Source organism: Photinus pyralis, unplaced genomic scaffold (genome assembly GCF_008802855.1).
Source record: "Photinus pyralis isolate 1611_PpyrPB1 unplaced genomic scaffold, Ppyr1.3 Ppyr1.4_LG6, whole genome shotgun sequence".
In the NCBI taxonomy this organism is placed as follows: Eukaryota; Metazoa; Arthropoda; class Insecta; order Coleoptera; family Lampyridae; genus Photinus; species Photinus pyralis.
The window spans coordinates 8,659,958-8,685,779 of NW_022170663.1; the positions used below are offsets into that span (position 1 = coordinate 8,659,958).

The 25,822-nt window shown below is 36.1% G+C and overlaps 1 long non-coding RNA gene across 1 annotated transcript; it reads left to right on the forward strand.

Annotated features, from left to right (window-relative positions):
* Positions 1 to 5,906: 5,906 nt before the first annotated feature.
* On the forward strand, positions 5,907 to 6,508 carry LOC116174765. Its single transcript, XR_004146160.1, has 2 exons — positions 5,907 to 6,256; positions 6,314 to 6,508. It is a non-coding gene; the product is annotated as an uncharacterized LOC116174765 (long non-coding RNA).
* The last annotated feature ends 19,314 nt before the right edge of the window (positions 6,509 to 25,822 follow it).

Below are 25,822 nucleotides of genomic sequence, written 5' to 3' on the forward strand. Positions count from 1 at the left end.
GGCCTACGCACCAGTGCACACAGCAATATATAACTCATTCGTTGTACGTGTATTGGTTAGTTAGGTTATGTGTAGTAAACAAAAATTTTATTCAACAGAACTCGTATTAAAATTTACTTTTGAAAATATAGCAATTATTGTACGTGATAATTAATATATGTGGGATGTGTTTGCATTGTATTGTTTGTATTGGTATATGCAAAGAGTGGGTATACCCTTTGGTATAGGACTATAGATATGTTAACTTCCCTATCAGATATTGTGATGAAATTACTATTACTCCAATTGCAGAACCACTTTGATCGCCGATGCTGGTACTTTTTCTGCCGGTGCTGGTTGCTGTTTGGGCAGTAACAAGAAGTCCTTCCACCATTTGGCCTGTCCGGTGCGTCTTGATTAAGTGAAATGTGGTGGAGATGAAACGAAATAAAGGATAATCATACATTAGTGGAATCCAAATTATAATATATCAGCTCATTCCCCAGATATACAAACCTGTATATTGACAAATATACGGTTGAAATTGAAAGTAAGGTATCTTGTTTCCAAATTTCTTTTTCTCGGGTGTTTATTCATTTAACTAACTAATTAATCTATACCTTATTAACACTTCCGGGAAGAACCAAGAGTATACCTAATCATCCCGTCAATCAAAACTATATTCTATTATTATCGATATTTAGACGTAAGACTTGAAATTTAACTTAATTTAGCTATTCAGTTACTTGATTAAGGTTGAAAGGTTTTGACTGTAATGTTATAATTAATTCGACAAGTAATCCCTTTTGATGGCAAGTAGGTTGGTAAAACTAGCAGCCCGATTTTAAGCGGTACAATCTTAGCGAACACCATATTAAAACAGCTACTAATGTCCTTCCAGGCCTATAATTAATGCAACAACGTATGACCAGCACATAAAATTATTACGGACCGGCTATTTCATGACAAAATGAGCAATTCGCGTAATAATTGAAAATCTAAGTAAGCATATCACTTTATTTATGTAAATGATGTGGTGGATTTAAGTCTAGCGATTACGCTACAGAAGGATGGAAGAGCACTACATGATTTTACTTTTAACCCGGAAAGTTTAGATAAGACGGAATAAAATTAATTCCGACTGGCAGTAGTTAATTTGTTTTACCGCAACAATAAAATTATATTTACAAATAAAATCTGCATAAGACCGGTGTGTTAGCCACTGAAGACGTTAGTTGTCGGGGTTGAGGCGTAGCTAATAAAGTGCTGTGTAGTTGTTTATTGTTTCATAACCGTCCTATGCGGTAGGAAGTGAGATGGTATCGCATGTTATTAATGTGGACCCTCGTCATATGTACACGGCAGGTCGTTTCATTTTGATGATTTAAGATTACTATAAGCATATTACTTTCAAGATGGATCATTAAACTTGCTCCACTGTATTTGGTTTAATAATCAGATTAATTGGTATTGCTTGTATAGATTTGAGTGTTAAAGATGTTTGGTGCCGCATTTGTTAGTCATCTAATTAAACCTTTCATCATGAGATGAAATACACCTATTGTGATTATATAGGCATGTCCACAGCTTAAATTTTACTCGGTAAATTTTCGGTAGCTGCCAAAGTATGAAGACTTATTAACTAATTAATATAAGTAAATTGGGTCTAATCCCTGTTTGTTGTTCGAGATTTTCTGAAACCAATAGTAAAACTGTAGGATTATATATTCGCTCTCATTACCTCAGAACTCATTTACGAGATTTTCAATTTATGTCCATGTTTGTGTTGCAATCACACTGGATAGAGGGACGGAAGGAGTCAGAATAGGATATCCCACATATCCTGTTGACCGATTCACACACTATTCAACCCAACGACAGCATCGGGAAAATTTCGAATAAATCTCCAAAGGCACATTCTTTCTTTAGAATTCAATGTACAGGCAATACCTCAAAAACTACAGGAGATGTAAAGAAAAATCTTGAAACTTTAACACCCTATAGAACGGTAACGAAGCGTTGGCGGGCATATCTTTATATGAAAATACACCTATTATCATAAGTCATAAAATAAGCCAAAGAATTAGCTCCTTCTGTATTTACATCATTTTTGGAACACCTGTATATACCTACCATCCACTAAGGTGCGTTCTAATCCCTCACCTTTGAGATAAACACACATACATTTAACATTAGTCCCTTGATCGATCATGTACGTATGAAACATTAACGATGCGAATTATACAGGATGTTTATTAAACATGCGGCAAAAATGTAAAGGGCTATTTCTTGGACAATTCTAAAGGATATTTTGTCCTTCGATGATTTTTGATAAGATTGGATTTTTGCAGCCGAGCGGCGTGTAGTCATTTTGAACAGTTCATGTAGATTACGAAACATTACATTTAATAATTTTTTTTGGTAATAAATTGTTATTGTCGAAATTCTTTTTCGCCCCGTATCTTCGAAACAAAGCGCTCTATCAAAAATCATCGAAGTCCAAAGAATAGCCCCTTAAATTTTTGTCCATGTTTAATAAACACCTTGTATACAATTTTGCCTCCTAACATTGTACCAATTCATTTGCAAGATGCAAGTTTGAAAGGAATCGAACTGCAATGTAGACATCAATCCCACACTAATTTTTCAGCGTCACAGTTATAACTTTACAAGAAATTACTTATAAGGCCCAATTATATTTCTCCTAAACCTCGTTACTTAGAAGTGTATAAGGTAATTATGTATTTGATGTCGCTAGTTATGTGCCTACTAAAACTGTCATGGATGTAGGGGTGACGTAATAAGATCTTGATTTAGTAGACATGTATACCTACGCTTATGCTCCATATCTGACCAAATCACCGTGGCCATTATTTCTTATTTGCCGATCCGTTAAATTTTTCAAATCATGAGATAGTTATTTCGGTCACATAAGGAGTGATTCCATTAAGAGCTGTCTTCCAAATTGAGGTATAAAATCCTATAAATATAAAACCTACAGAATATAAAAATTATTAGATCACTAGAGCTTTTATGAGGTAGTAACTTCTTTTTTTCTATACCCTTTAGGAATCCTATATTTAAATATAATATCGGGATTTAGCTAATATGTATAAAGGAACTCGATATGAAAAAGAACTGAAATAAATTCACCATCGCAATTCAAATAATGAGCTTATTCCGTTCTGTAAAAAAGGTCCGAATATACAAATTTGTTACTGCCTTAATAAAATCTGTAATGGAAAATGCAAAGTTGAATGGATATACTGAACCGTAAATAACTCCATAGGGCCAAGCCATTTAAAATAAACTTGATTTGAAGGCAAACAAGCGTTTAAAGAAAAGCCCAAGATCGGTATTCCAATAAATCGAAAAGGCAAATAGGAATATCGGATAACTGACGTCCGTATATAAACGTCGATTTATAAAAACATTAATCATAAGTTGGTAGATACTATATGCCTACAGAATCGAAGTGATAAAGAATATTTTATTCAAGCGATATTGTCACTTGCCAGTTTTACCCCTGTAATAAATATTGATAAACAATAAAATAGAATTTATTTCATATTTCTTTTGTAATAAATTAAGCCAAATCTCACGAGAAGTAATTTGAGATAAGTGGGAACATTAGTGAATCTTGAAGTCTTAAAGAGATTGGAATGTTATAAAACACAGATGCGGCTCTCAACGATGATGATGACATAAAATAAACAGTTATCAATATACTAAAAAATTAAGTGCAGTAATATCACATGTAATGAGAAAACTGTAAATGCTTCTTAATTTTATACCCTTCCTTATCCTATCTGTGAGAATGGTTTACTGAAAAAATGGGAGGTCCATAAAGTAACATTTATGCAGGTACTTTGTTCAAACACAACGGATCATTGATATACTAGAGGTATACTAAGTTAGGTGCCTTTTACAAATGTAGTTATTGCACACAATTGAGTAGTTTGCAATCCTGATTAATAAAGGAGAAGTATTTATAAAGGTGCTGAACTAAAAAAAGCTTCTTCGCACGGACATAAAGTTGATTGATTTTATGAAAATGCCAGATGGGAAAAACTCTAAGGAATGGATCAAGTGCAATACTTCTTCAACTCCACAATGAAAGTGAGTTACGCTGGCACATTTTGAACAATATTTCTATTTTTGTATTAAACGTAAGGTAAATAGAAACTTTGGGTTCTTGCTCAGATTCTACAAATGTTGTACCTTTTTAGCACGTGTATAACGCTTTTCTACAAACAAATAGATCTCATAAATACATTCATCAAAGCAGTCATTAAAAACCAGTCTGCAATTAAAAAGAGCTTAAAGTTTCTTTTTTACTTTCTATTGTAGATATTCGCTGATGATGAGAGCTTTGCTGTCGTTGGTGTTTGTTTCGTTTTTTTTTTGTAGAGTTTACTTAACTGCAAACGAGTATTCAAAGCCTTTGGCAACCCCATTACGGTATTTCCTACAACAATTCCATTCACGAACGAGGTGGAATTACCAAGCCAGCTTAGCGATTCTGCGATTTTAGTTACAATGTAATAGATGAGTTCACTTATTCGACAGGTATCACTCTTCAATTCGAAAGCGAGTGTACTCTCACCTCAATGCTCGTAAGGTACAAGGAAAAATATATCCAAAAACTCCAATGCCAAAATCAGACCTCATTCCAATTAATTCGAACTTACGTACCCTATTAACAAATGGGTTTCGGATTGCGATGTAGGTAAAATAAAGATAATAACTTTACCTAATAAGGATACAGCCACCATCCCATTTGGGTAAAGACGCTTAGATAACTAATTTAAACAATTTTAGCGTGACGAGTCCGGAATTTTTCCATTCCATTCAACATTGTTCGCAAAGATCGACTTGTCATTTCAACGGTAAAAGAAAAAGTGATCTCAATGCCAATGGTACCAACTACTCGTAACGCATTAAAACTGTAGTAAAAGCGTATTCAGTCAGTAGCACAAATCAAGATTCAACGGAACTTTACAATTCCTAACACAGGGATGTACGATGGGAGTATTATGTGCTTTGGGTCATCGTGGCTTTGGCAGGTCACAGTTATCAGTTGTCAAAGATGTATAAAATACCAACTTACTTACGGCAAATTATAAATCGTAATTTTTGTGTGTTTTTCCCCGGAAGAATATAAGAAATCGCACGTTTTCTATTGTCAGACACTTTACACCATGCCAACCCCAACAATTGACCTTAAAGGTGTCTGTGAAGGAGTTGCCACGATGTAAAGTGTCTAACAATAGAAGACAAATACACAAAAATTACGCGTAATAATTAAATTGCCACGTCGTGGAAACCGCGGACATTGTAAACCCGCAAATTTTAGCGAACAACCTAGGTAATAATCCAGAACCTCTTCAAATAGCCCCGGCACTTTGAACCAATCCGCGAAGGGACCCGCAGAATTCATTGGTTAGCGGAAAAATTGCAGTTAACCATAATCACACTGAATTCAGAAAGATACTCCAAAGGTAAGTACGGTAATTCCCGACGTAAGGGAAGTGGGGTTGCTGGTTGCCGCATTGAAAGAAAGAGTAAAGGTTTCCTTAGTAACGCAGTTCGTATTGTCGCTAGAAGTACAACAACCTATCTGCAGTTTAAAACTTCAAATTTCTATAAATCGATACGACTTCAATATATCGTTTTCCCCGTCACAGAAAAAAATAGTGTATCATACACGGGAAAAATGTTAAATTTTAGCTATCGGTTTTTTTGTCTCCCTCCGCTTCGCGTCGGGAAACAACACAATCTCGAGCTAAAATTTAATACTTTTGTATAATAAATAACTATTTTTATCTACGACTATTAAATAACGCTCAAATAACGTCACTATATTTTAGCGAATTATGATATGCATTATTATCGGTTCCTCTAAAATCCTTATATACAACTACTTTATGTCACTACATATTTCTCATAATTGCATATGTATAAGTTCATAATTGCATATGTACTAAAAATAGAACCGCCCATCTCGTATGTACTACCTGTCAGTTTTGTTTTGAATTAAGCATTTCTTAGGTTAGAAATGAGAGATTTCGGGTTACGTACGCTTAACTTTGTAGGTTTATTTGAAAAACAATTAATACAGGAACTTGATCCACCCCTATGACGAGATATGTGCGATATTTATAAAATGGGATGAAATAAACTTGTAAAATACCTGAAGTCATTGGCAAGTTCAGGCAACGTTACTTAACGACAGATACCTTCGCTGATACAAATATTCTGCATGAGCATGAATAAGGTTTTCGTTTGTATTTAAAGTATCTATACCTTCATATTCACAAGGCATTATTTGTAGCATAATGGATTATCGGAAGCCCCATTTGAAGATTATGCTAGGTATAACCTATAAGTTTCAGCCTTTTACGAAGAGAAATATGTTTCGTACAACATATGTGGTATTGTTGTCGAAATTGTGCCACGATACAAAACAATAACATATTGTAAACTCGTTGACAATAAAGGATACAAATTGTCGTAGCACTTAACCACAGTTTTGCATGATTTATTTTAAGAATTGATAATTCGTAACAGGTCTTACATACTAGGCATTGACCAAATTACTTAAATAGATGGCTACAATATGTACGTTAACTAATAAAAAACACCCCTTGCCCTTAAATTTGCAATAAAACTATGCTTTCATTGCTTAAACTTCGTTTCTAAAAGAGGAAGAAACTTCTTGGATGCAGGTCGGAGAAGCGTAACGAAGTCTTTGAAAAATTAGATTATGTATGCGAAACAAAATATTGTATTCCATTTGGCAGCTGTGTAACAATTTCTGCAGACATAATTGATACATCGGGATCGGATTTAGAGAATAGTTGTACAGGTACATCACATAAATATCCACCTTACTTCCATAGGTTATATGTCACAATCTAAAACAATGAAAAATGAATGACAACCATTTATATTAGCAATAATCTTACGTGTAGGTAATTACGTGTTGAATTAATGACTTCTGGGAACTTTAGATAAATTGCATATTTAGTTCGCCACTTAGGTACATTGCGATACATTGAATCTGAGCATTGAATTAGATTTGAGGTTAAATACCGTCAACGAATGAACGAACGCAAACCAAACCATAGGCGTACATTGCGCTACCGCTATGAAGTTGCTACGTTTCAAACTGATTCAGATGCCGCATTTTCTATTTAATTAAATAGTCGTAGATAAAATAGCGTATTTTACTTGCATATAAAGGCGATTATGACACTCGGAAAAATTACAACACTCGCCTTCGGCTCGTGTTGCAAACTTCACCTCGTGTCATAATCGCACACTTTATATGCTCGTATAATAATATACTATTATCTACGACTATTAAATAACGCTCAAATAACGTCACTATATTTTAGCGAATTATGATATGCATTATTATCGGTTCCTCTAAAATCCTTATATACAACTACTTTATGTCACTATATATTTCTCATAATTGCATATGTATAAGTTCATAATTGCATATGTACTAAAAATAGAACCGCCCATCTCGTATGTACTACCTGTCAGTTTTGTTTTGAATTAAGCATTTCTTAGGTTAGAAATGAGAGATTTCGAGTTACGTACGCTTAACTTTGTAGGTTTATTTGAAAAACAATTAATACAGGAACTTGATCCACCCCTATGACGAGATATGTTCGATATTTATAAAATGGGATGAAATAAACTTGTAAAATACCTGAAGTCATTGGCAAGTTCAGGCAACGTTACTTAACGACAGATACCTTCGCTGATACAAATATTCTGCATGAGCATGAATAAGGTTTTCGTTTGTATTTAAAGTATCTGTACCTTCATATTCACAAGGCATTATTTGTAGCATAATGGATTATCGGAAGCCCCATTTGAAGATTATGCTAGGTATAACCTATAAGTTTCAGCCTTTTACGAAGAGAAATATGTTTCGTACAACATATGTGGTATTGTTGTCGAAATTGTGCCACGATACAAAAGAATAACATATTGTAAACTCGTTGACAATAAAGGATACAAATTGTCGTAGCACTTAACCACCGTTTTGCATGATTTATTTAAGAATTGATAATTCGTAACAGGTCTTACATACTAGGCATTGACCAAATTACTTAAATAGATGGCTACAATATGTACATTAACTAATAAAAAACACCCCTTGCCCTTAAATTTGCAATAAAACTATGCTTTCATTGCTTAAACTTCGTTTCTAAAAGAGGAAGAAACTTCTTGGATGCAGGTCGGAGAAGCGTAACGAAGTCTTTGAAAAATTAGATTATGTATGCGAAACAAAATATTGTATTCCATTTGGCAGCTGTGTAACAATTTCTGCAGACATAATTGATACATCGGGATCGGATTTAGAGAATAGTTGTACAGGTACATCACATAAATATCCACCTTACTTCCATAGGTTATATGTCACAATCTAAAACAATGAAAAATGAATGACAACCATTTATATTAGCAATAATCTTACGTGTAGGTAATTACGTGTTGAATTAATGACTTCTGGGAACTTTAGATAAATTGCATATTTAGTTCGCCACTTAGGTACATTGCGATACATTGAATTAGATTTGAGGTTAAATACCGTCAACGAATGAACGAACGCAAACCAAACCATAGGCGTACATTGCGCTACCGCTATGAAGTTGCTACGTTTCAAACTGATTCAGATGCCGCATTTTCTATTTAATTAAATAGTCGTAGATAAAATAGCGTATTTTACTTGCATATAAAGGCGATTATGACACTCGGAAATTTACAACACTCGCCTTCGGCTCGTGTTGCAAACTTCACCTCGTGTCATAATCGCACACTTTATATGCTCGTATAATAATATACTATTACAGAAAGAATTGTTTATGAGCGTGACTAAAAAAGTAAAAGAAGTGAAAATCTGTACATTACGATTACCCATATAAAAAGACACTTGAAAATAAGCTTTTCCGTTACATAATCAACGATTGAGACTTTGTTACTATTGATATCGACCATTGCTATTACTGTACGATTATTTAAATGGCAGCAAACTTTTGAGGATGAAATATAATTTTTAACACTTTAATCATAATTAGAAATTACGCTTTTGTGATGGCGCTGTCCTGCATTGTAAGAATAAAAAATAGCTGTCATAGATTCCTGTGTAAATACTTGCTTGGACCACACAGATTTTGGATTAGTAGAAGACATTAATTCTATATCCAGCAGGGTTCGTATTGTGTCGCTAGTTATATTTCACATAAATAATATGTTAGAATAAGAAAGATTTAGTAAGTAAACAAACTTGGATGTGTGGATAGGAACAGCAAACGTTGTCCAATGCGGTGCTCGCCACAGGTAATATTGGATTTCATGCGCGATCAATTTAAATTCTTTTCTATTAATTATCGTGCATAAGTTCTTATAAAAGTGCAATCTTGACATTTAGAGGCGCCTTTATCAACTAACTCCAAACTTGAAACGCTTTATGTTGAGTTATAACGATGTTTCATAAAGTTGCAAAACTCGGAAATTTGTTTTCTTAATCATTGCAATTATAAGAAGTTTTAAAAAGTAAAATCAGCGGAGATTTGGTTTATATAAAAAGTTTTTAAGCTGGGAATAACGAGTGCTTCCGCTCCTGCATCCCCTAACGTGCATCTACTACAGCACTCAGCAATTATTACAACTAACACGTAAATGTTTGCATTAATTTTAAACCCGTCCTTTACTGGAGAGAATTATGACGCAGGTTTTAATGAAAATTGCTCCCATTAACACAAAAAGAAGCCCCAATTCGTGTTTTTCTCTTTCAATTTATATTTCTCATTTACTGTATTAAACAGTACGAAGAGTAAACGCGGCTTACATGTCTTGCTTATGAGTATGACTCTTTGAAAGGATCTGGATTATTTCAATTTAGTCTGGCGTAACTTCGATGCAACACGCTACAGTTTCCAGTCGTACTTTCTTAATGAAATTGGTTGCAATGTACATAAAGGTATATGCATCCGTAAGTGGTGAAATTTACGTCAAGATTTAATTAAATTAGAAGTTTATTACGTACAGGAGTTTGTTACAAAACGAGACAAACGTAACCCGGTCATAAAGGTTGTAAGCCCTAGTAGTGAAATTTCAGAGAAAGGTTTTGTATGTATCGCCTAAATTGTATCCCACGTCACATTTAGTTAATTTATGCGTGTCATTTTAGATATGAAACAGAGATAAGTTTGCGATGTGTATCTACTTAAAGGTAATGGAATCGTTGAAGTATTGTCCAATGTCCATATTCAAATAGACCGGTATATATCACAATGTGTATCCATGGTTTTAGATCTACTTTCTTTTTCGTTTTTGGGCACTAATCTTCGAGAGTAAGCTCAATTTATGCTATCAATTACTTTTGAAACAATGCTCATAGGATATGTATAATAGTAAATAATACAGGGTATGGATCCATTTATCCATAAGTAGCTCCGCATTACGGTCTTATGTCAGTACCAATTAAAATTAAAAGTTAGATAATTTTACTTTTAAAGTTACATAAGTCTTTTTTGGCAGTACATCATGCGTTTTAAAAACAGGTTGATAGCCCTCTGCACGACTTTTTTAAGATGCATATGGCACACTTTTATCGACCACGACCCCAAATTTTCGATTATCCCTTCTAACAGTATTTTTTCCCAATCTACTATAATTGTTTAAGGAGCAATTATTCTTCTGCCGGCAATCAGAGCGGTCTTTGTTTTTCTGCCCACAAACCTCAACTCTCTTGCGTCCATCCATTTTTTGACCTCATTTGAAACCATTTCAATTTTTTCCACAGCGGTTCCTAGTCGCATTCGCGTAGTTACTGTATTTATACTCTGTGGCACTCCTATAGCAGCCCAGCCCAGCGTATGAGAAATGTCATAATAACGATTCCAAAACGGAGCCTTGCGACAATCCTCCATTAACCCAAAGTAGTGTAGGTTTCTCCTAACGGTGGCGCAACTTCATTTTTCATTTTTGGCAGTCTATTTGCCGCCTGCACTACCTCACATAGGCTTACTTTTCCTACCCCTCTCCGCTGGTTATCCCACCCCTCTCTTGGAATCGCGGAAATATTTTTCTTTAGCGTCCTCGTCGGTTGCAAGCAATGACTTTAGCATATATGCCCACCTTACCCGCTATGATCTGGTAGGCACTACCCCCCCCCCCCCAGGTAGCTAGGTGTTCCGCCATTTGCTAGTCCCACCCGTAAGTAGGATACTTACCATTTCGCATTTTTGCATCAGGCATCAGTGCGTTCCCCATGGCTGCTATACCTGCGTCTAGCTCCTCCCGGGTCTCAGGAACCTTGGCTTGTTTGTGACGACTTTAGCTTTGGAATGGTCTAGCTTTTTCACTACCCATCGTTCATTGTATGGTGCCTCTCGTTTGTTGTCGCAGTTTTTAAGGGTAGTCTTTCAAACCAGCGACCACGTGATATATTTATGATCACTGAGGGTTTCGAACCCCTCCACCTTCGATCTTGTTACTCTACAGGCAATCTCTACACTTGCACATTGTGACGAAGAAAATTTGGAAATGAAGAATGAATCCAGCATTACGGCTCCAGCTGCTCTCGGTGATATGGATGGTTCTACTATACTGAATAAAACTGCTCATTTAATTTAGGCGCTAAACATGAAAAGTGTAGGGGTTTCGTAAATCGCGTTTCTCTCGGTTACTAAACAACATATCGGATTGCAATTTGTTTTATTCTCTTTGCTATAACATTGTCTACAAATAAGTTTCAGTTGACCTTCGTCGTAACTTTTACCGTTTGTTTGTAATTCGTATGAAAAGTTAAAAAGTGGTATATTTTTCGGCACGTAATTTTACTTTTTGTCGCAGAAATTTTCACGCCGACATTTTATCAAAAAATGTTCCCTACAAAAGTTGTAGCTCCCATTATTACCTTTAAAATGATATGAAATAGTACTTACTTTGTTGAAGAGCCTGCGAGATTCAGCCGGTGTAATGCAGAATGCGTACCCAGTCGTGGCGGGTTCCGTCGAGGTGGGCCCGGCGGCGCGGCGTTGCAATGCTAATATTGTTGTATAGTGAGGCCCAATTGCACCGTCAAAATTAAGTATCCCTTAAAGTTAAGCATAACTTAAATACCATAGCAACGATTGTCTTAATAATCGTTGCAATACATTTTAAGTTCGACCTAACTTTAAGCAAGGCTTAATTTTGTTGGTGCAACTGGAGGAGTGTTTTTTTTTAACTTTAAGGTACACTACTGCATTTTCTCTAAACAAAACCCAACTAGATTCAGTGAACCCTAAATTCCACCCTTTTTAGCGCATTTCCACAAAAATAAAAAAAAAATGCGCTATTGTGGCCACTTTGTCCGTCCGTCCGTCCGTCCGTCCGTCCGTCCGTCCGCTAACTTTGCGACGCTACTAGTTTTTTATCTTAAGAGCTATTGTTCTACTTTTTTTGCTATTTGGTTCGTTATGGTGTCGAGTCTTGTACCAAGGAAGGAATTTTTTCTGTACCGCTTACAAAAAAAGTTATTGTAAAAAAAACAAAAAACCGTTTTTTACATGTTCCATAATTTTACACTTTTGCCGTTATTAACGATCCTAGAGATCGTTTATAATTTTGCATTGCTATCTGTCGCCTGCCGGTTGGTCTGTCCGTCTGTTCCTTTGTCTGTCTGTCCATATATCTGTCCGTGTGAACGATAACTTTGTTTAGAAATGTTCGATCGCTTTTACATCTCCGTTAGTTATGAACTGAATTGCATGAAATTCAATATGGGCATAGATTTAGTCATATAATACGCAATGCCAAAAGTTGGATCGAATCGATTCAAAATTCACAGTGCCCTTTTCGCATCTCGACCATTTATAAACCGAATTGCAAACTTTTTTTACTTATAAAAGTATTTGAATGAAATTTGATACATAGGCACTTGAAATAAAGGAAAATCAAACGCCAATTTCAAAATTTGGTTTTGCGCATGCGCAGTGCCAACTTTTTTATTTATGGAAGAATTTAAACGAAATTTGATACATAGGCACTTGGGATAAAGGAAAATCAAACGCCAATTTCAAAATTTGGTTTTGCGCATGCGCAGTGCCAACTTTTTTATTTATGGAAGAATTTAAACGAAATTTGATACATAGGCACTTGGGATAAAGGAAAATCAAACGCCAGTTTCAAAATTTGGCTTTGCGCATGCGCAGTGCCAACTTTTTTTATTTATGGAAGAATTTAAATGAAATGTGATACATAGGCACTTGGAATAAAGGAAAATCTAGCGCCAGTTTCAAAATTTTATTTTGCGCATGCGCCGTGCCAACTTTTTTTATCTATGGAACTATTTAAGTGAAATTTGATACTTAGGCGCTTGGAACAAAGGAAAATCTTAGTTTATTAGTTAGTTATAGTAAATTAGTTTTACAATTTAGGTTTGCGCATGCGCAGTTCCAACTTTCTTATTTAGAAAAGCATGAAATGAAATTCTTCTCATAAACTGAAATTGAAGTAGCACGTCAACAATGGATTGCCCATGTGCAACGCTATCTTTCATATTTGTGGCCGGATTTTTACGATTTTAACAGAAGTTGCATCTTACAAATGGGAAATGAATGCAAGTGGAAATGCGCTTTATGTAAATCGTTTACGATTACTTTTTAACTTGTTAAATTTGTGTCAAATATTAATATGTCCTTGCACTTTACTAGCCGCACCTGTCACCTTACCGGTCGCATTTGTGACATTCCCAAATGTCTATAAAGACTCCTGTCATCACTGAGATTGACATTAATCAAAAGTTCTATATAAAAATTGAAATTTGATATTAAAATATACGATTTCTGGTAAAATTTAATACAAACCTCGTCAGTAAAATGACATTACCTGACTCTGAAATTAAAGGGGCCTCGCACTTCAATACTTCCTGGACAGTAATGTATCATTTTCCTGACTTTTATGTAAATAACTAATTGCGGTATCTTAATTTGAAGTAAAAAATATTTTCAGATTATTCACATTAAAAAATAAATTGATGTTGACCATTTCCGATTTCCTAAACTTCCAGGACAAGTTCTTCATTTTCCTGGACTTCAACCAAAGTTACATTACTGCATGATCCGCCACAGCTCCCACACATTTCTGTGCAATCAAGTGATGCTTTAAAGCAGCTGCAATTACTTTTGCAAGCCTTTTTGCAGTTGCAGGATCCATTTTTCAATCTGATAGTATGCTCGATAAGCGATGGAGATGGAGAGAGGGATGCGATGTTAAATTTGGATTTTAATGACATTTTTGCAACAGCTTTAAGTTACATTGAATATCTACTGTCATTCAGACATTGTGCATCCATATTTGTTTCAAGAAAAAAACCTTTCCTACCTCTTTGAGAATATTTTTGTCTGACTGTTTTTCATAAATCTGTCATTTGAGGAACTTAGCAATTTGTACGCGTTGATTTTGGAAGAGTAATAGATGTCTCCCAGATTCAAAGTGTGAGGCCTATTCTTAGGGCTACCACAGTGCCAAAATGTACAACTATTCTGTCACAAACCCTCTGGCACACCATCAACCTATGACATCAGCAAGACCCGTGAAGAGATTGGTGATATGTTGGATGTGATTTTATTTTTTCATGCTATCACAGGATGTGATACCACGTCTTCTTTATTCGGCAAAGGCAAAATCAACGAGTACAAATTGCTAAGTTCATCAAATGATCGCACAAAACAGTTTTATGAAAAACAGGCAGACACAAATATTCTCAAAGAGGTAGGAGAGGCTTTTTTCTTGAAACTATATGGATGCACAAGGTCTGCATGTAATTAAAATCCAAATTTAACATGGCATCCCTCGCACCAACATCTGGAGCTGCTGAACAAGACTCTTATCGAGCATCTATCAAATTCAAAAATGGAATGGAGATAAGGAAACCAGCGCTACGGACTGGGGATGGATCATGCAGCAATGTAACTTTGGTTGAAGTCGAGGAAAATGAAGAACTTGTCATGGAAGTTTAGGAAATCGGAAATGGTCAACACCAATTTATTTTTTAATCTGAATAATCAAAATATTTTTTACTTAAAATTAAGATACCGCAATTATTTTCTTCTAAAATAACATAAACAAAATATTACATGCATTTTCAAACAAAAAACTATTTAAAATACGTTTTTTAGCTGTACCTATACAAGGACTTATTAATATTTGACACAAATTTAAAAAGGGTGGAATTTAGGTTTCACTGAGACTCTTTTGGTTTTGTTTAGTTTAGAGAAAATGCAATAGTGTACCTTAAAGTTTAAAAAAAACTCTCACTATACACGCAACGCCGCACCGCCGGGCCCACCTCGACGGAACCCGCCACGACTGGGTACGCATTCTGCATTACACCGGCTGAATCTCGCAGGCTCTTCAACAAAGTAAGTACTATGTCATATCATTTTAAAGGTAATAATGGGAGCTACAACTTTTGTAGGGAACATTTTTTGATAAAATGTCGGCGTGAAAATTTCTGCGACAAAAAGTAAAATTTCGTGCCGAAAAATATACCACTTTTTACCTTTTCATACGAATTACAAACAAACGGTAAAAGTTACGACGAAAGTCAACTGTAACTTATTTGTACACAATGTTATAGCAAAGAGAATAAAACAAATTGCAATCCGATATGTTGTTTAGTAATCGGGAGAGACGCGATTTACGAAACCCCTACACTTATAATGTTTAGGGGGGCACAGAGGGGGAAGCAAGAGGGGTAGGGGCGGGGACTTTTGGCTAAACACTTGTCTAAATGGTAGTAGTCGATGGGGAAAAAATTAGCTTTATACTATTTTTTTCCTTCAACTGGTGTTTTACGACACAGGTTGACTGGACTAATGTGGAAGTTTCTCTCGCGAGATTGTCGCAAGTAACTTGCTACTCTGCGCCTTAAGAAGTTAACGCGAGATAGGAAAAAATGGAGCACAATAGTTTATAGCTTGGTTTATAGTGACTTATCTGGTAGAATATATTAATTTATTTTCCATACACCATGATGGTAGAAGGGTTTTGCTTATAATAAAGTGATAACGTTACAATTCGTGTTGTTTATTCCATATTAGTAAAGGATCATGACGATTGCTTTCAAGTTGGGGCTAGAATGTAACTGGAATTCACAGTGATAACCCAAGGCTTTATTAATTCGAGCGCGTTAAAGCAAATTCAAATTTTAGCGCGCTTGCGTTTGCGCAGTACCGAGGGTGTCAGTGTGCAACACATCTGCAAGTGCTTAGCTATTGTTCCTGGCTCCTGAAGTTGTCCTGCGGTTGTTCGGCAGACTCGGTGAGTAGACCAGTGACTAAATACGATGAAAATAAGGATAGGAAGGACAGGCGGGTAGAAGGGATCAAATCGAAAAGAAATTTGAAGGTATCGATAGAAGATTGAAGACTGAAGACTAAAAGGCAATGAAGAAATAGAAAACGATACAACACGAATACTTACAAAAGGGGTGAAATCCGGCGAGCAAGAGGTAAAATATATACATATATTGGTTGTATATGAAAAATTGGAAACACAAGTGCGCCTCTCCTCTACTCTTGATCCCCAAAATAGGGTTTATAAGGATGAATACTAAATCCTTTTGTTAAGTAGGGAGAACTTCAAGAGGGTAATAATCCCAAAATTTTTGGATAATAGCGGCTATAAAAATTTCCCACCTCACTAGCACACGACAAAATTGACAATAATCGAAAACGGAAACGAAACGTAGAAGATTTTGAAAAAAAAACGAAGAGTAATACCAATAATTAAGGAACAGAAAAAGTTAGCGAGAAAAGAAGCACAGATTTTTGAAAAGAGCGGGAAAGAATAGCGTAGTTTAGACGAAATAACAACAGATGGCCCTGAAAACGAATCAGAGGCGTAACATTGAATAAAATGTATTACACATAGCTTAGAAAATTAGACTAGTGAAAACAGTAATGACAGAAGAAGCGTTTAGAGTGTGAAAAGGAAGAGGGCAAGAATCGAAAGAAGCGAAGAAATCAAAAGAAGAGATTTAAGGAAATGAGTACGCCTATGATATGATATTCAAAATAAAATAAACAAATTCCTAACGTAAAAATCAAAATAAATAATGCAAAAATAAAGTAAAAATGAACCTGTAACAACGTGAAACGTCTATGTGAGACGTTTTGCCTCCCCTTTCGAAGGAGGGCGTGTTTGTTTCGTTAGGTACTTGGAGGTCTAGTGCTTTCAACTCAGTGCCCTGCCTATTGTTTGCCGGTAACCCCCACCTGACGAAGTGAGCGTTAAAATCGCCGACCACAATCAATCTCGTTTCGACGGTTTGCTCCTGCGCAATCGCGTTCAGGTTCTTCTTTTAACATGTCATGATTGTTGTCTGAGGGGAGGTACGCATCGTACATAATGATATCGTCTATTTCAGCGCACACATAGTTACCAATGTTACAATGACCACTACTCAGCCCTTCGTCTCCGTGTAGGTTATGTTCGGTCCGATCGCACTACTTAATTCTGACACCACTGCGGCATCCACCCCAAGCGCAGTCGCAGAGTGCTTCAGTAGGTCATGCGGTGCACGTGAATAATTTATACATATTGTCCTGTATAAAATGTACAAAGTGCCTTAGCTGGGGAAAAATGGCAACATATTTTACATCTTTAATGGGCGACAACAACTCAAGTGATATTGTATAAATAGGAAAGGCCTGCACCATACACATACAAGGGGTTGACCGATGTTTTCCGCGACAGACTCGTGCATTTGCACAATTGAGATGTACCTAACGTATGAAACCTGTTGTGGCTGTTGGGGTCTTCTTCTTAGTGGACGACGGCAAAATTACTAACATATAATTAAAAAAAGGGCGATCCTAATACACATTAATACCTGACGTAAATTTTGGGCAAACAATAGTATATTGAAAGACAAGTGTTACAATGCGACCTATTGTAATACGACTATCTTGTGGCACGAGTGGCGACGCGAAGCGTAGCCACGAGTGTCCGCAAGATAGGAGTATTACAATGCATTGTAACACGCGTTTTTCATACTATTTTTTCTATTTCGGTGCTTTAATTTAATTAAAAAAATCATTATCAGAAACTATAGGGAACATTAGAACTAACATGTTTTATGTTGGGAACACTTTTTATGCCGTTAAGTTTTAGGTTGGCAGCGTAGTAAGACTGACATTTTGAAGTTCAAACATGGAAGTACCCAACGAAGTACCTACTTGTACTAACTAGTAACTGCCAACTTAAGAGATGAGTTACCAAAAAAAACGACTATAATCACTGTCTTTGTACAACTGCTTTCGGCCGAAAACAGTTGTACAAAATCATCATTGTGACACCGAAATAGAAAAAACATATTCAAATCGGTGTATAAAGCGAATTTAGTTATATCACAACACAGTCATAAATCAGGGTTGACTAGCCTCATTGGTTGCCTTCTTCCTTTTTCGGTCACTCTTATGACCGCTTTAAACTTGGGACCATGGTGCATGACTACACGTGTTACACCCCTTGAGATAGGTGCACTTTTTTCTTGAAGGGCCCTTCCTAGCCGCAGTTGAGGCACCGGTTCCTGTGTTATGCAGTTCTCAGCATTATAGGCATTTTGGAACCTCTGCCCTCTTCCGTAGGCAGCCCCTCGTCAGCCCCAACCATAGCTGCACCATTTTATTCATTTTTGCTCTTCAGTTCTCTGTAAATCAGCAGCATTGCGGATCGTTGTCCGCTATCGCTGGTACGGATGGACTACTGTATTTTTGTGTTTTGTCTCTGCTCTCCAGCGCATCTGCCACAAAGACTTGTTATGACTACACCGCGCGTAACGTAGATTTTACTATAAACGCCTGTTGTCAAGATAGGATAGGCAACCAACTGTTCATCGCGGGGCAGACATACATACGTTCTGTAGCTTGCTTTAGCCATGTTTATTCTAAATTTTAGAAGCAAAAAAAGATAACATATAGCTGTTAACTGTTTTAATCGAATTTATTGGTATTTTATTTGAACTAAATTGGTATATAACTGCCTTACTCTAGTCCTAATTTGATTTATATGTGTATTTTGGTGGTGAACACGTATGGGAAAATATACTCTTAAAACTAAAGATGTAAGTAGTAAGATATGATTATTTAGCGGATTTTGATTCAATATATGCCTATCCAAAAACCCAAATGGGCTGTAACTGTTATTTATTTTTCTTAGACTGCTGATAACCATTTTGTTTACAACGCGGTGTGGTGTGGATTGAATGAAAAACCTGAACACATTTTCAGCAATTTGGCAAATTTTTAATGCATCGCTTGATACGTGCAACAATCCTCCACGATTTTTTCTAGTTAAAAGCTTTGAATGACTCTCTGATGCGAATATCGCATCTGCACATATGGAACATTTAACAGACTTAGCTATTTTTCTTGTAACCAAACCTGAAATATACTTAGTACCAGTAAGTACTTATTTACGTCTATACCTAATAGGCAAATAGGTATTGCCGTTGTCTTGCTGGTAAAGGATGTCGAATAATAGTTGTACGTTATTTTAAGTGAATGGGAAAGTCGAACACGCTCGGTATTGCATTATTGTTTAACACCTTCGTAGGTACCTTTCTAAAATCGGCTTCATTCCCCGCAAATGCACTATGGTGGGAGTAAATTTTTCTCTTCAAATGGCTCTGATCCATTGGCCTTTTAAACTTTTATCCGTTGAAAATCAGCATATTATTTAAAAATTTATCGACAGAGTACATGTTGATAGGCACAAGTTAACCTAAGTTTATTGGTTTATTCTCAACAGAAATTTATCTGTTCACTAATTCGAGCTAATCACGAGAATGATTAATGAACGGAACATCTAAAATAACAGCTTATTTCATTATATTGCATATCATCTCAGCGATTTTTGCCCCGCGGTGCATTGTGTGTTGCATACTGTGTCGACAACACCTTAGATACGTTAAGCGCAGTCTAGTTATAGCAAGTCTCTGATCTGCCACAGCCTGCAGAATTTTTTGCTCACCTGACAGCTGCTCACTTTCTTCGTGTTCCTCTTTCGGTATGTAGATGATCACTTCATTTTCCACCCACTGCTCCGTTTCAGCTTACGTCTCCTCTCCACGAACCATTACCGAACCTAACCCTACCTAACAAGAGGTAAAATGTATTAGTGTTAAACAGAATAACCGTTAAAAGGTATGGTGGTAAAGATGTAGTGGTAAAAATGGAGTGGAAAAAATGTACCCCTATGAAATTTTCCACACAAAAAAACCCCTCGATAGTATACCTATACAGTCAGTTTATTTGATGCCGGTTAGAACATTTAGCCACGTTTTACGAGATAAATGTGTAAGAACCTCATAGGATAACCAGACCGTATCAAGGAACAAATTCCAAGGAGTTAGTTACTGTTGGACAAAATAGTTAATGAACATTTACTGCTTGCATTTCCAATTTAACACCTCGCCGTTTTTTAATTTTACTACACTTGTGGTCATTTTGGCATCGATATGATATAATAAGCGTCTGCGATCGACTGATAAATTTTGGGAACAATGCAGTTTTTTTATTCTCACATTTTCAGAATAGTACTTCAAAAAATTAGTTTAATCCTACGGAACTGGCTTCTAAATGCAAAGGTAGCGCACTCAAAGGAATTATAAATTAAAGTTGATTATTTTGGGCACCAATAAAATGGTTATCAGGTTATCATGAAGTCTTTAGATCGAATGCTGATTTGTATCTATATAAAGCAAACGTGTACCTACAGGAGACAAAAGGTAAAATTTACTATAGGTTGGTAATTGTAATTATAATCAAAGTGATCACTTTAACCCTAAGGGTAGATAAAGTGCAACAATTGATTGTGCATTCTAATGGCATGTGTTATTCTTATTTTAAATGCATGATATAAAATGACGTTCATAACATATGACAATTCTGTTTCTATGGAAACGATCGCGACGGCAGAACCTAAGTTTGCTAGTTTTGACGTCTCTAAATTAGATTTAGAATCGTCAGAAGCTTTACAATGATTTTTTTGACACCTAGGGAAAAAAACAGCGAAAGAAAATAAACCGGATATAGACTCACATGTATAATAAAGAAATCAATTACGGAAAATTCGTGTCTTTGAAGGGGTTTTAATAATTTACTATCACTGTACTTATAATATAATGCTACCAATATTCTCACGTTCTTCGTAAAGTGATTTCAGGATTTTAGAAAATCCTTCATATAACATCGGTTGAGACTGCTTACAGACATGGGTCAGGCATTATTCAATATTACAAAAATAACCATTTTGCAATAATCGTTTACGTTTACCTTCTGAAACTAATTTTTAAAAAAAACCTAACAGGAGGGTTGCAAGGGTCACTATCTGCTCCGTTTCGCCTTGTTAAACTTATAAATAAAGCATAAAAATACAAATCGATTATGTTGATTTATGACACGCAGTTGAAGCGTGAACAAAGGACTATTAAACAATGAATTTTCTTTCCCGCTCTTTTAAAGTTAGGTACATTATAACAACGTTGGGTTATATAGGTGCATTTTATGGCCTACATGTGTAATAGCTGATCTTGTTTTAGTTTCTTCCATCCGTTCCGTTACAGTTTAGAAAGTGAAACTAGGTGTAGGTACAGATTTAGAACAAAATTGGCGATGTATTGATTAAGCTATAATTAGAATAGTTTCCCTTAATTGAGAGAGAATGATTATAAAGTTATGGGTAGCAGGAGAGGAGACAATTACTACTTGTTATGAATAAAGTTGTATTACCTCCGTTACTGACATTAATTAACAGCTGCACCTAAATTCGTTCTCTTCATTTTCATCATAGGTTTGGTGTAGTTGTCGCGCCGTGTTTGCAATATTACCTACCTGAAAGTGTGACAAGGAAAAAATTATCTTACCTTAATGTGCATGTTTAAACTTCATATTGGCTTCTGCGTGTAAAAATTTCACCACAGTGAATGCAGGTCATTCCACATTCGAGTTGATTAAACTATACATCTCCAAGCTTATTTTTTAAGCACAAGGAAATGTCATTTTTTAAGACTTGTACTATCAATTTCTGTAGTTAATATCTTTTTAAAATAGCTTAACAAACATGATAAAACAAAAAAAAATCACTAAGCAAAACATTCAACGCAAATGTGGTTAAATATTAAAGAAAAAGAAATTCAACTATCTACATTGGTATTTTAAGATTGATCAAATATATCAATATCAAATATATAAACCGAAGTTCATATTGTGTGTTACAGTATTATTGATCCACCATGTTCAGAATTGGGATATTCGAGTGTTTGAAGTATTCTAATCATTAGAATAATTAGTATATTTAAATTACTCTAATACTCCTTCAACTATAGGTATTTTGATTATGGTTCCACTACTTCAATGTAAGTAAAAAAGATCATCCAGCCGTAGTACCTTACTATGTTGGTTCTTTAACACTGTTGAACAAAAAGGCTAGTGTCAGTTTTTTAATTTATAACGCACAGTTTACAACAATAAGGTCCAATCGGTTAAGACTTACCATAATATGGTCACCGTTTTTCTAAACTACTTGTGAGAAAAGTTGTTTCATATTATACTGGTATTAATACAACAGATTGCGTTTAATCTTGTGCACGTATAAATCATTTAACAATTTATAGGCAAGACAGAAGCTTAAGATGCTGTAAATAACCAAGCCGGAACCTTTGTCGAAGTCTTGTAAATCAGTAAATCTACACTACACCTACGTAAAATGTTCATATAGAAGGATACATAAAATTAATATTCACCATAAATCATGTTATTGGTTACAACAATAGTTGCATGTGGGTAATGAAAGTTCAAGATGTTTCAGCAGGATACCTGAATGTAATTTTGTACCTTTAATTTGCATTTTGGTGTATGCATATAAAACTCTTTTGTAACGTACATTTGACCCGAGTTCTGTTTAATAAAAAAAGCACTTCAAAAAAACGTTCAGTAAAGTAACTAGTACTATCAAGGATTTTCGTTAGTTTCTGTTTTTAGGGAATATTGTAATGCCAACGTATTAACAAAATTTAAAAAAAAATCATTTTGAGGCAGAATTGTGCGTTAGTTGAAAAACAAACCAAAAGCCTTTACTGAAAAGGTTTTTTTGGTTTCTTGTTACCTGTCAATAATTGTTTACGTTTCTATTGCGACATGTCAAATTTGTCAACTGTTGGCTACCGGTTTCTGTATTTTATCGCGTTTTGCTACGATAAAATACTGCCTGCTAGTTTATAACGAAAAATTATAAAAGCATAACTTCCGTAATTCTTACTGCAATATTCTGCGCCAAAAGTTGATAACCCAAATATGCCATCAGGATTACCAAGAAAAATTAAGCAACTTATATCCAATCTTATTCGTTATTTTGGACGAGGAAGAGAAAATGGTAGTACTTTTACCAGTCGCAGCAGTGAGAGAGGTGAGTGGTTACTTTCGGAATATAAGAACAGAGAGTTGCGGATGCATTATCTATTAGCCTGCGAACAGTGATTCTATTTCACAAATTTCTAAATCGTACAAATCTCTAGAAAACAAGGCAATGTAAGAAACCCGTTAGCGATGTTGATAGTTACACAAGCAGCGATTCGGAAGTCCATTTACGACATGATCCAACACAGTAAGATAAAACACACGTTGAATCGTGAATGTAGATAGGCGTTTATGTCAAAAAGATAATCCTTGGTATAATGAACTTACCCAATATTGCACTATCAAGAGTCCATTTTTTAGATACGTACGTAAACTAGTTGTCAGGTAAACTCCTGACTTGACTTTCCGACTACTTTTAATAGATCATGGCAATTATCTTTGGTGATTTACCAGTACTTGTAAACTCATTTCTAAATAACAGACGATTTCGGGTGAGAATAGGTTACCACTCCGCAAGGATCTATCTTAAGTTGCATTTTATTGGGTATGGCAATCGATGACATGAATGTTGTCAATGATATATCCGTATGTATGCCGTACGTTGATGACATCGCAATATTCTACTCCGGCAAGATTGGGAAAATAGTCCTAAACTCCATCCTGTGATAGACCAAATAAATCAAAATGGTAACAGTTTTGGTCTGAGTTTTCCAGAGAGAAGACTCAGTGTGTACACTTTTGCAGAGTTCGAAAACCAAATTGGGACCCGGTACTATTATGGGCAGGCGATCGAATAAGACGATTACTCGAGCAGAGCTTATATTAGGCACAAAGAATATTTGGATCAAAGGGGAGTAATCATTTGTGACGTTATTTTGTTTACCGTGTAATCTTTGCTTTGGCCATTGAATATCCAACTCCTCAGAATGCTTATATGAGCGGCGGACTTTGGAGTATGTCGCCGGCCGTTATTTTCCAGAGGGCGCCGCGGAACGTGCCGTTTTGAGGTATGCTAAACGTTGCCACCAGATGGCACCCTGCGGATATAGATATTTCAATAATAGCGAAATTTTAATCACAACAGTTACCGTTATCCACTAACAGGGGGCGCCGTTGAGGAACTGTGATTACAGACGGTGTTGTTAGAGCATAATTGCCCTAAATGTGCACTGCACATCATAATACTAATATTAAAAAGGATTGCATTTTATCATTAAGGGTGTATTCCACTTAAATTTTAATTCTATTTGACGTATGTTGGGTTGGCTAATACTTAATTGCAATGAAATGGTAACGAGTAGACAAAGATCGAAGAATGTACCTGCCCAACCATTGTATAAAGTAAACAAGTAATTAGGCTAATTTATTAGTCATTGTGATGAATATGCAGATAATTACACATCGATTAGAAGACGCAGATATAATTTTATCATATTATACAGCTATTCCTCAATAATTTCACTTTTCCCAGTCTGTTGATACCGATGTCCAAACGGCCAAAAAAAAAGGAAAAATTTCGAAAGGCCTAGACGCGGAAGTCGCGGCACCCCCCCGCGGGGGCGGACCGGTACCGGAACACGGGGGCTGGAGAGAGGGCTAAATTGCTCGAAAACGTGACGTCTTTTCTCTATCGGAATTCGGAACGCATCCGATGTAAAGCCCGGAAGGTCCCGAGCCTAACGTACGGGGTCGTTACCCCGACATAACTTTCGTTTGGGGGTGAGGCTGAGGGGGAGGGTGCAAAGTTGAGCATCGCCGACGTCGCTCCGCTTTATCCTTCGCGACGCGAATACCCGACGACCTAATAAAAACTTTCTAAGGCTCCCAACTTACGGCGTACCGTACGACCCCCTTCGTCGAAGGGGTCGAGAGGGGTGAATTTTGAAAGAAAGTCGGACCGATTCGAGACATAGAATAATCGCCCGTAAAAAATATTTACGGCGGCCGGGCGGCCTCGGGGAGGGTGAGTTTTTAGGAAGTCTACGAAGTCTTTCCCCCGACGTCCTTTTCACACCCACGCACTCCTCCATTAACCCCCCTGGACCGTTAAATGATACTTTTTCGTCGTTTTGGTGTTTATTTGGAAACTACGAGGGTTAGAATTATTGCATACTTTTTTCATATTTTGGCGTTTATTGGGGAACGTGGAAAGTTAGAACGATGCGGTTTTTGGCGTTGGTCTTCCATATTGCCCGTCCACTTTCACACATGTGTGAGGCGAGGCGGCGCTGTCGCAAAAAGTAACTTTTTTATTTACGGAGCGATTTGTACGAAATTTTGGTGTTAGGTTCCTCTTAACAAAAGCGAATAAAATGCACTTTTTAAAAATCGTACTGCGCATGCGCAAAACGCAACTTTCTTATTTATGGCGCGATTTGTACGAAATTTTGGTGTTAGGTTCCTCTAAC